This window comes from Thalia democratica, unplaced genomic scaffold, assembly GCF_965202585.1.
Source record: "Thalia democratica unplaced genomic scaffold, ktThaDemo2.hap1.1 HAP1_SCAFFOLD_1379, whole genome shotgun sequence".
Classification (NCBI taxonomy): Eukaryota; Metazoa; Chordata; class Thaliacea; order Salpida; family Salpidae; genus Thalia; species Thalia democratica.
This window is the reverse complement of record NW_028140249.1, coordinates 1-12856: the sequence shown is the minus strand read 5'-3', so window position 1 is coordinate 12856 and position 12856 is coordinate 1. Positions and strand designations below refer to the sequence as shown.

General features: G+C 24.0%; 1 long non-coding RNA gene across 1 annotated transcript; it reads right to left on the bottom strand.

Annotated features, from left to right (window-relative positions):
* Window positions 1-4559: 4559 nt before the first annotated feature.
* Window positions 4560-5877, bottom strand: LOC145848398 (uncharacterized). The gene is made up of 3 exons (XR_014371934.1): window positions 5779-5877; window positions 4843-4954; window positions 4560-4723 (listed from the first exon to the last, which is right to left on the bottom strand). It is a non-coding gene; the product is annotated as an uncharacterized LOC145848398 (long non-coding RNA).
* Window positions 5878-12856: the final 6979 nt, after the last annotated feature.

Below are 12856 nucleotides of genomic sequence, written 5' to 3'. Positions count from 1 at the left end.
ATTGTTGTGTATCGTGTAATTTTTTTTTCAAACACAAAACCTCTGATAGACTGCTTATTTTATTGTTAAAGAGTTAGGTGGTAATGAAAAGAACAAAATCGTTATTTTACTAAATAAATTTATAAATAATGATAAAAATAATATAAGGGCATAGGTATTTTATTAAATACTAATTTTAGACTCTAAAATAAAAATACATTTTAAATAGGACACACCAGACCTCTATAAGTAGATAAATGTGACTAAAACCGATTAAATATAAAAACTGACTGAAAATAAAACTGCGGCCCGCGGTATATTTTTAAACTTGAAATTTGGCCCGCAAGAACCGATTGCCTGCCGACCCCTGTTCTATAGTATAAGCTGTTAGTTTGTTTTAACATTCGATTATTACGTCGTTTTATATCTTAAAACTTCATTCTACAGAACTTGGTTTATATAAACATAGTTTTTTTTAACATAGTTCTATATAATTTATTGAACGACAAAAAATAAGCTCAAAATGTTTGGTAACAATCAATTTAACAATAAAAATCTTGTTTTACAGAAATTACTGTACCTTAATAAATTTTAAAAAATAGTTTATTTAAGAATTAAATGAGGTCTAATTATTTAGATTATGGTGGTACAATATGTTGTTTTTTGCTATTTATCAAATGAGATAATTAAAAATCACTAAGAATTTGCAAAACTTGAACAGTCGTAATTTGAATTGTCAGAGTTTGAATAGTTTACCTTTGTGTAATTAAAGGACAGCTTTTTTTAAATAAATAGTTTTAATTTTAGTTTTAACAACTCGAAATTGATGTTTTTATTTTTAAATTGAATAATTAATATAAACATTGTTTAAAAATTACTTTTAAAATTAAAAGCAAAAGTTCACTCTACTAAAGTAAACTTATGAAGGAGCAATTCCAACTATTTTTTCTTTTTAAACCTAAAACAAAACAAAATTTAAGTAGTTTTATTAAAGTTTGTGTTTTGACATAACAAGAATATGTAATTTTAATTAATCAAGTATTTAAAACCTTATAATTAAAGTAACCAACCGCTTACTTTGCATGTTAAGATCGAGGCTAAAAGTTAAAAATATGTACGGCAGGTTCGAAAACCTTGACTTGTCTAAACTTAAATGTAAAATGTTAGATTAAATGTTTTATTTTTGAAAAGTGAGAAATTACAAGATAAGCGAAGTTATATAGCTGCGAATTTACTTGAAAGGTTACTGAATTTTGATTTTTAAGTTTATGCTACAAGTTTAAGTTAGTTATTTTTGTTAGAATTACAACTTTATGTTACATACAAAGAGGAAAATAAAAAAATATGAATGTTTTATTCACAAGAAAATATTACACAATGAGATAAAAAGTTTATAAGATAGTTAAATAAAATTTGTTTACAATAATAACGTTTTAGCAAAACAGACACTAACAAGATAAATTAACATCATTTTAGTTGTTGTAAATCTAGTGCCTATAGTATAAACTTTATAGTTTCTATAGTATTTACCAGGATTTCCATTGGTAATCATTATCGTTACTTTTTTTTTTAGGCGGTAATATGTAAGGTTCCGAATAAAAAATAGGTAAATAAATTAACTAGTAAGGGGGCGATGTCTAAAAAAAAAGCAGTTATTTTAAAAAATTGATTTTGAAAACCCTGGTCAAGACTTATATCTCAATGCTACTTTATAATAACTAAACAAAGTTAACAATTAAATAAATAAAAAAGTACATGATTGTAATAAGTAGATTTAATGAAGCTTTATTTTCTAATAGCCATGTTCTAAAAATAAAATAAAATTTGGCTCTACTCAAATGCAGCTAAGTGTCAGCTCTAATGACTTGTACACAAGTATTTTTTACTATTTATACATTTTTTATTACTAGAAAGAAGCTTGAAGGAATCTGCAGTGCTTTGACTTCTTTAAAATTAAAATTTTGATTTATTAATATTTACTCAAAGAAAATTTAGCTACCTTAAAATAACACCAAGATATTTTTTAGACTAAAATATAAAAAATTACTCTTATTCAAAGAAAATTTAAGGCTGCAGATTCATTCAAGCTACACCCTTGTTTTGCTGTATAAGCTAAAATAAATATAAAAACAAGCATTGATCTACAATGCTTTTAAAAATCTGAAACAACAACTAGTTGGTCAAATAATATGGGCAGTGATGTTAGCACTTAATTAATAAAAGGATTGAATAAACATTTTAAACTTTGATCCATTATTTACATAAATAAAAAAATTGCACTTTTCTTTCGATCGTTTTTCCATTATGACATAAAAACTTTACTTGACGAAAATCGCCTAAGCTTAATTTGTATGAAGCTTGTTTTCTACAAAGTTTTCTGTCTATTTTGATGGAATACTTGCACCCTTCATTCCTCAATACAAACTTTTTCTTTGAACTTACTATCTTCTTACACTTTTTAGATTTCTAAATGAATTAAAAACTTATTAAAATTTTTAGCTAAAATGTTTGCAAAGTATTTGAGTCTACTTGATAATTAAAAAATAATGTGGTTAGTTTTCGGTTGTTGAAATTTAATAAAGGTTATGTTTACAAAACTCTTGCTTCTATATTGGACAACTTTAAATTGTTCTTAACGAAAAAAAGTATACTTTTGATGCTTCTTTTTCAAATTTCATATGATAAAAAAAAGTTTATAGTGTTAAAAAATACACAAACTTTTTTAGAAGAAAATATAGTAGCGCAAATTTTAAGTTTAGAGCTTCTTGACTTTGTTTTTGTTCTATCAGCTTTGCATCCATAGTTATTTTTACAGTCTGATTGAGCTTCTAAAGTAGTAGTTCTCATTTTGTTATCTGAAAAAGGCAATGGTTGTTAAATTTAGTGTTTATAAAATTAATTTTAGTTTTAGGCTAGAATTAAACGTCTTAAACCCTGATGCAATCAAATTTCTTAAGCAGAGTAAGCCAAAGGGTCAATCTTGCATGAGAGCTGTTTTAGTAAGTCTGTGGGAAATAAACAATAGATGGGCAAAGGGGCGTTTATAAGATCTTTAAATGAACAAAAATAATTAAAATATTAGCTAAATATTTTTTTCTTTTCCTTCGGTAAATTTTAGAAAGAAACTGTTTAAGTAGAAAGTTGTTAAATAATATTACTTTACGATAAATATTTTTAATTAGTAAGTTTAATGTTTATAGAATATCAAAAAAAAAATTATTGACACTTGAAATGTTTTTTATTTGATGGTCTGTAAAAGAACAATATTATTGTAATTTCTTTAACATATATTAATATAAAAGCTATGTTAAGTTTTTAGGTAGTTATTTTAACAATTTTTAGTAGTTAAATTAAAATATATTTTAATTGTAAAATCGTAAAAATGTACTGTTTTGACATCAAGATTGGCACACAATCTAGCTGCTCTTTGTAACCCAAAAGCTTAGAAAAAGCTAATTTACACAGTTACTGTTTAATGTCGCACAAAATATAATTGAAATTAGAACCAAGTTCATTTTCTGTTCTAGATTTTTAAAATATAACAAAACACATTTAACTTTTTAAAATTTATTTGAGATCTTTCATAGTAAGTCTTATCAAAAATTGTATCGTACTAAATTGAACTGAATTGAAATTTAAATAAGATTATGTTGTAGTTTAAAGTTTTAAAATATAAAATGACGTAATAATCGAATTTAAAAACTAACTAAATGCTTATAGTACTGGAGAACTTTGCTGTACTAGTAAAACTCGTTAGATTATAATCAACCAGCGATAAAATTGAAAATAAAACTACACTTTAAAAAATAATTTTACGAGAAACTATTTACTTTGAAATTAATTCATATAAGGATTTAAAAAGCCTAGTTTGGTTTACAAACTTTTTATGCTTACATAAACTGGGCCTTAAAGATTGAATGCATAAGGAAAAAAGCTGTTCTAGATTTGAATGGTTCTTTTCATAGATCTTAAAAGCTTATTAAAGTAGTTAAATCTTATCTATTTGCAATAAAGCTATGGACTTCACTGTAATAATACTACAAAAACTTATTGGAAGATAAGTTACAAGATATATTTACATTTTGGGATCTACCAATTCCATAAAGTTAGGAACTGACAGGATCTGGTTCTGTTTAAAAATTAAGTCCCAGCCGGATCCGGATCAAGATAATTAATAATGATAAAAGTATTAATGTTAAATCAAACTTCGAAATTTTTTTTAATCTTTTTATTATCTAAAATAGGAATGGAAAATTGTTCTAGTCTATAGGCTAGATTTACCATATCTTAGCAAAAAAAGTTAGATTTGATAGATCGCTAGCTACATTTGAAATACTAGATATAATACACTCGTTCGAGAATCAATTATTTTTGTTGAAAATCAGGTAGTTTAGTCGATGAAATTGAAAAACCCTGATCTAGAACTCAAACATACTTAATAAATTGTTTTTTATAATTAAAGTACAACTTATACACCTTTAAGAATTTTAGATTTTGTTTTAAACTTTTTTCTTACTTTTATCGCATCTCCAATTTATATAAGCGCAGTTGTTTAAATCCTTTGCAAAACTAGGCTTGGGATTTTTACATTTTTTAGGAGGTTTCAGGTTAATCTTTTGACAAGTATGTCTTTTACACACAATTTTACTTGACAAACACTGGCATTCATCAAAATTTCTTTTAAACTTTTTTCCTTCTTCGTATAACTCACCACCATCGCGACAAGCAGGTAAAAGGTGTTTTACTGTAAATATTTTAACAATCTATAAATTAGTTTATTTGAAAGGGTTTTCATTAGTATAGATGTAGTACAGTATTAGTTTTAAAAAACATAAGATAAAATACAAAGATGTATAAACTAACAAGTACAACTTCCTTCATAGCATAAAAAATCGCTCGGACATTGTTTATTATATTGGCAAATTTTTTTTTCAGATTTTGAAACTTCTCGTATGGTTATAAACTTTCCTTCTACCTGTATTAAGTAAAACAATTTTACTAAGCTACCTTAAAAATGAAATTAAAATGATGGAATGAAGGTAATCTGCCTCTTTTGGTTTTGAAAACTGGACAGTTTTTGAAAATTTGACTAAATAGAAAATAAAAAATGGTTAGGAACCATTAGAAACCACTGTATCAGTCTTTGAATAAACAATAACATTAAAAAGATCCTTCGTTTATTAACTAAACATCATCAATTCTGTAGAAACCAAAAACATATACGAGCAACTAGAGAAATTTACTTACTTATAAAATTTCTCTAGTTGCTAGTATATATTTTTGTTTTCAAGCATACGTCAAAACTTTATTTCATCAATATAAATTAGTAGCTTATATTTTGTTTAGCTTATATTTTGTAAAAAAAGATAATACCAAAAAATACTACGACTTGTAAAAGACTGCCGATCCCTGTTTTAGTCGAATACAACATAAACAAAGTCAAAAAAAAAACTAATATACCTAATTGTACTAAAAATTTAGTTAAAAATAATTTTTAGCACTAAAGCATACAAAATAAAATGTTTTTATACTATTTAATTTACATAAAACAAAAAGTACAACATTTATCATATATTTTGTTTAAAAGACTCTATTAGCAATTAATTTTAACAAAAGTTTTAATAATTATCAATTAAAGCATTTACAAAATTGCACAATATTTAAATACTTATTAAATTTTTCAAATACTATAAATTGATTATAAAACATTATTCCTTAAAAATAGTGTCACAAATAGTGTGTATGTCTTAGTTATTACAGTCCGCGTAATCAAAAACTCTATAACTTAGTATAACTTACCAACAAAATTGTTGTTAAATAAAAAACCTCAAACAAGTTGATTTTCATTGTTAAATAGTGTTAAAATTTTATATTGCAAGTAGAATAGTATAATTCCTGTATAAATTTCTATTTAACTGAAAGAATTTTCGAGCAAGCTTTTATAATAAACGTACAACAAAACAAAGTAAGTTTATTTATGAGAAAGAGAAAGGAATTTATACCACAAAAATTTCAAAATAGATTTCTTTTTCAAAATGAACTTATTAGGTTTGTGTTCTATTTATTTACCTGAATTGACCGGGGAATTATTGCGTCTATTATCATAAAAGTTTTTATTACATGCTTAAGTTATATTTTTAAGCACTTTAGAAAAAAAGCTTAAATTTTAGTTTTTTTTTTGTATATATCTACTTTACTAATTATTCGGATGTAATTTTATTGAGAAAATTGATGACTTGTTTAATACTTACACAAACGAGATCAACTGTTTTAAATATTTATTGTTTTTTGAACAAAGTTACGTATACTTATAATATATAAGTGATACTAAAGCTTTTTTTAATCAATTGCTTATTGGAAGAAAAAAAAAAACAATAACTAGAAAGCAGTTTAATTGAAAAAAAATTATAAACATTAAACTCTAAATTTTTGAAAACATTCTTTGAAACGTGAAATAAAAACAATAACTTTCAGCATTGATAAAAGCTTGATCTAAACTTTAATATGAACTTTTCTTTTTATAAATAAAATAATTTTACTTATAAGCTATTTTTTTACTTTAAACTTTAAAATTATATTTATACAACACTGTCAATGTTACCATAAATTAATTTGAGTAATAATATTTATCTATTAACAATAAACATGAAGACAGATTCGATTTTTAATTTATAATTTTATAAAGTACATTTAAAATATTATATTTAACATTTAAAAGTATTTTACAATAGTATTTAATAAACCTTAAAACAGTGACATAAAAGAGCAACAAATAAAAAACATATTTTATACGTCAGCGATTCTTTTGGTCAAAAACAATTCGTCAGTTGCGTACGTATGTAGGTTTAATGGAAACTGAAACTTTAAAGTGTAAATTATATAAGTCTTCTTACTAAATAAATAAGTTAGTTAAACAAAATTAATAGCTTACAAATTTATAAACTTTAGTAATTTATTTTTTACAAACAAACAAGTTTGCATAAATTAAATTAATTTTGCTATATAAGTTAATATTTTACATAAGAAAGATAAAAAATTAGCAAATTCATATCTAAAAATTGTGATGTTGTTGTTGTTGTTAAAACTTAAATAAAGATATTTAAACCTAATTTTCAATTGTTTATAAATTATAACATCTTGTTTTTTTTATTACTCACAAAAGCATGTCTATATTAAATATGTCTACAACATAAGTTTATAGTTTGCTTGCTTTTTACTACAAACATTAATATTTCATTAACTTTGTAAAGTTTTTATATTATTTAATGACTAATAAAATTTCGGAACCAATAAATTATTTTCGTACAAAAAGAGTTGTTTTTAGACATTTTCACAAGTTTCATTCTGCTATTTAAAAAATTTAGATGTATATCACTTTTGAAACATTTTCCATTTTTTAACAAGGTTCAGATATAGAAAAAAAAATTAGTACAAAAGTTGATAACAAATTATTTCTTAGACTGAAAATATGGATAAAATTGTTTTATAAATCATCATAAATTTTTCGGATGATTTTGTGAATTTTTTCTATATGTTCTATATACATTTTAAAAAAATACAAAGATAGTAAATTTAAGAATAAATAGTAATGTATTACTCTCGTAACTAAAGTAGTTTCTTTAAATTAATTGAAAAAAGTTAAACCAGTACTTAAACTAATACACAAAAATAGAAATTAAAAGCATCTCAATACGTACTTTTTTTTTATTACGGTGTATTTTGATTTAAACAAGTTTGGGTATACAATTTGAAGGTGTTTTGTATAATATCATTGACTGCATAACAATCTGCAGAACACGTTTAGAGAATGGTAGGAAGGCCTATTTTTTGTTAATAAGTTATCATGTCTTGCCGCGTCAACAGTATTACGATTTCAAACTATCTAGTATATTTTATCGCTATTTTTTTAACGTTGAACATTTTCTTATATAGCTGCATTTCTACGGAAAATTATATAAACGTTTTAATATAAAAATTGGTATTTAATAAAACTAAAACTATCAAAAATATTTTATACAAGCTAAAATCGAATTTATTTTTAGTTAAATATTTTTGACTATCATTTAAAAAGCAAATATGTCACTTTTTTGTACATGGAGTTATTTTTATTTCAAGGATTCTTATAACAAAAGCTGTGGAATTTGAAGTAGTTGTATTCGTTGTGACATCACTAAAAGTTTATATTTGAAAATAAACTTGTTTTTATATGACCAATTATAGATAGTCTTTTTTATTTTTTTTTGCTTGCAATTTGTTTTTTATGTAATCAAAATTGTTTTAAAAATTTTTGAAAAATAAGATTATTAAAGATTGAAAAAAAGTTATAAAATATATTACAACGTAATACTCAATCAACGATATTCTGTTAAAAGAGATTTTATTTAAGCTTTTTATACTTTTTGAGCACAACAAAAAGGATAAATTAGCACTGAAACAATAGGTGACTTTAAAAGTTTCTACGTTTTGCATACAAAAGTAAGTTTGCAGTAAATTTTTCAAACATATCCATTTAATTTACTTGTCAGAAGGTGTCAAGTATGCACAAAAAGTATTTTTTTTTCACGGATGTCATTTTCGCATGCGCTGCACTTTTGCGCGGCACCTGATTTGCACTGATATTTTTATGACAATAAAAAAAAAAAAAAATAAAATTTAATAAAAAAACAGCTCATACTAAAAATTAAATTCTAATTAAAATCGATTAACACCTTATTTAAATAATAAATCTATCAAAATATTGTATACCGACATTCAAAAAGCATTCGACTTAGGTTCAAAGCAAAGGTTGTTACCAAATTGAAAAAAAAAAGTTTGCAGATGAAGCTAAAATCTTAATTATATTAAATGATACATAAAAATTAACTTTTGATAATACTTACCAATGGTAAAATACAAGAAAACTAAAATTAAATCCTAATAAATGTAAAAACCTTAACATCGATAAACGCAAGCCTAGCCCTTATGAAATCGTATCTAATAAGACTTATTACCCATAGAATTTAAAGACTTAGGAATATATAAATTAAAAAATTTAAAACGTTTTGCATACACATAGTTTTGCATACAAATTAACATCGATATCATGCTATCAAATACTAAAAGATTGTCTATTTAACACAATTACTACTTTTAAGAAATTATTTACGCTATATGTTCGTCCTAAGCTATAGTACAATACTCCACTTTGGTCCCCTTTTCTTAAAAAAGACAGCAACAAAATAGAGAATATACAAAAAACTTAGCTCGTTTAGAATTTAGTCGTTGTAACATTTCCAACTTATCATATCAAGAAAGATTTACTAAACTTGGGTTAAGTCTCTTGAGCACACTGAAGTTTAAAAAAAAAATTAATTTAAGTTAATATTTCAAGCACTAGTAGTTTAAGCAATTCATTTTAACTAACAGTATAGAGATGGAAATTTGCTTTAGTAACTATTTTAAGAATTGTAAATGGTTAACATGTCTGATCGACGGGCCTGTTAGCGCCGGCGGGAGTGACTGACTGAGAGTTACAAGCTGTCGGCTAGTGCCCTTTCTATAAATCGCATACAATAACGTCTAACCGGTGCACTAATTTTAATTAATTTATAAAACTTTATATAACATTATCAAATTTAAATACCTGCTAAATTTACTATTTACTAAGTCTTATAAATAACTTTATATTGCTAATTTAACGTTAACTATAAACTTAATAGTAACTGCAACTTATTATCAGTCTTAGGTAACTAGTATTTTTTAAACTTTACTAAATTTATAAAAACTTTATATTAGTTAGTCAGCATCTATATTTATTTTGTAAATAACTTTATATTACTACTATTATCATAACTTTACAATTGATAGTAACTACAACTTTTTAACAGGCTTAGGTACCCATTATTTATAAAACTTTTCTAACTTTATTATAATCTTAAAGTAATTGTTTATTATCTATATGATTGCTTGTTTAGTTAAAAAATATTAATAACTATTATAACCTACAAAATAAAACAACAAAGAACTTAAATTAATCAAATGAAGTAATCAATACAAAATGTAAAACCCACGTTTTCTAAAATTCGTTACACTTACAAGTATAACAGAAGCGCTATACTAGTAATTCTTAACCTGGGTTAAATTTACTCTTTGGGGTAAAAACAAACAAAAAAAAAAACTAGGTATTAAGAAGAAAAAACTTGAAAAAAAAGTTTAAAACTAAGCAATACTGAAATTCTGCATTTACAAAGCAATAGTTTTGTTAAATAAGACACCACATGATGTAGTTTCGTGCGAAGAAGCAAAAGAAAATCGATAAAAACTTAAAAATGTAATATCAGTAAGATAGCTGCCAGTATATTTTGATAAATACACCTAAAAACTCAAAAGAAGTTACTATAAATGATAACAATTTGTTAATAAATTTTGTTCCCTGCGGCTTCTCCTTAAAATACATAAACCTTATATCAAATATGACAATTTAAATGCTTCAAAAAAGTTTTCGACTACTCAACTTGAAATAATGTTTAGTGCTTTTTCTAATAGTTATATCCTTAATAAACAAATTAAAGAACATTCTTTTAATTTTTCATGCATTGTCTTCGACTTCTTGGTCAAAAAAAAAAAAGCCAAGTTATTTCGTTGTAGACCAGACTTCAAATGTTTAAAACTATTTTGGAGTATTTTATTCATTTAAAGTCATAATAATTACTCATGCGTTCAATTCTAAAATGCTGTTTAATTTGAAATTGCTTATGAACAGTTAAGATCTCTTGTTTGTTTGTTTGTTAGTTTAGGTTGCTAGTATAGTTTTATTTTTGTGTTTGAAACCACTCACTATCTACATCATTGTCGTAAAGAATGTCAAATAGGTACTGTTAAGTAAACTGAAATTATTTTTAATAATCTAAATTATGTTTTCTAAATAATAAGGTTATAACAGTTTATTCCAATAATCTTATTTGTTTAGATATCTTTTTTTTAAGGTAGAAATTTTATAATTAACATATTAGTATAACTAGCATATAAGTGTAGTTTAATTAATTATAGTTAACTACAATATTAGTATAACTAACATATTGACAACTAACTATTATTTTTAAACATATTTTTTAATTATGTTATAAAGACATTTGTGTATTTTCACAATATACTAACATAGGTAATCTTTATTACACTTATATAAGTTTGTTTCTGTGTGAAAAATAAATTAAATCAGATTTGTTTATAAAAGTATATAAAAAAAGTATTTTTCTTACCTGTGTGTGACCTAAATAATTTGGCTAACCCCTAGCAATTGTTTTATAGGAGACTATGATAAAGTTTTAACTTGGTAATTACAAATAGCTATAGGATGATGTCGCACCAATATCAAGCTGAATTTGTATTATATTCAATATCTTTTTTAACCATAGTTATAGGCTAATCTTTTATATTTTTTAAATCCAATATTTATTTCAACAGTTTATTACAAACAAAACAATGTTTCACTCCTATACTTTCATATAGAAGATCCTCAGTTGTTGTAAATAGGTCTGAGGATCTCCTATATGCAAGTATAGGAGTGAAACATTGTTTTGTTTGTAATAAACTGTTGAAATAAATATTGGATATAAATCTCCTTAAAGACATTTAAGTCGAGAACTTTAAATTGTTTGATTTAAAACAAGTTACATTATTATATTTTTTAAATACATAAATACAATAAGCTTATTTATCATAAGCTAAAAAACTTAAATATTTGATTGCTTTTATTTTCGATATAAAGCTTTTATACTTATACAATATTTGATGTTGATTACAAGATTGTAAAATAAAATCAATTAAATATTTTAGTTTTAAATAAATAAATTTAATTCTTACTATATGTTTATATAGCTTGTTAAAACTAAGTATCTTTTTAGATTAAACATATAGCCTTAAAACATTGATTTTTAGCCTAAAATTATGGTTAAAAAGACATCAAATATTTTTTTATAAGGTAGAAAAAAATCAGAACTCACTCTACCCTCTGCAACAATGAACAATGCAAAAATAATACAATATCCGCTTGATATTGGTGCAACATAATCTTAGGTAATTACCTTTAACTTTTTAACAATTGAAATGCTGATAGTACAAAAAAAAAGTTTTAACGATTTTATTAGAAATATAGAAGCAAATTCTTAAAAACACAAATAAATATTAAAAAAAGGATATATACCCTTCTGAATATCAAATTGATTTTAGTAGGATTTTTTTGGCATACTGTTTTCAACTTCTACTGTATATAACTACAATAAAATTACAATATTATTTATATTTAAAAGTTTGACGTTTACAAAGTTACATGATAAATCATAATTTTTGTTTTCATTATGCAGGCTAGTTTAAAATTGTTTCTGAATCTTAGGCTAGTTATTAAATTAAAACTCAATCATATTCTTAAAAAATCATATTTATTAAATCTTAAGTCCTTTTGTTAAATTATTATTTTAAAATATTAAACCTGATAAACTGTAAACTAATTAAACTTGGGCTGTTACAACCTCTAAATTTGTCTCCTAAGTTCAGGCTAGTTTTAAATGCACATCTTATCAAGGGATAGTTAAAGGATATTTAAAGGATAGTTCTGAATTATAAGTGTTGCGTAGCAAAAATAGTCATACAAAACTTATGGTTTTCATTTGTTAAGATGCCATCTAGTTTTGGTCACTCAGCATGAATTTTTTATTTCAAAAAGTTGCAATACTATAAAACTAAAAATAATATTAACTTTAATATTTAGAACTTCTTAACTAAGGTAGAATCTATATTTTTTAAAAAGTAATAGATAAGCTTATGAAAGAAAAACTTATGAATGAAGTAACTGTCTATGTCTTAAATTTGCTTTGTATAATGTAAACAAAAGTCAGTTTTT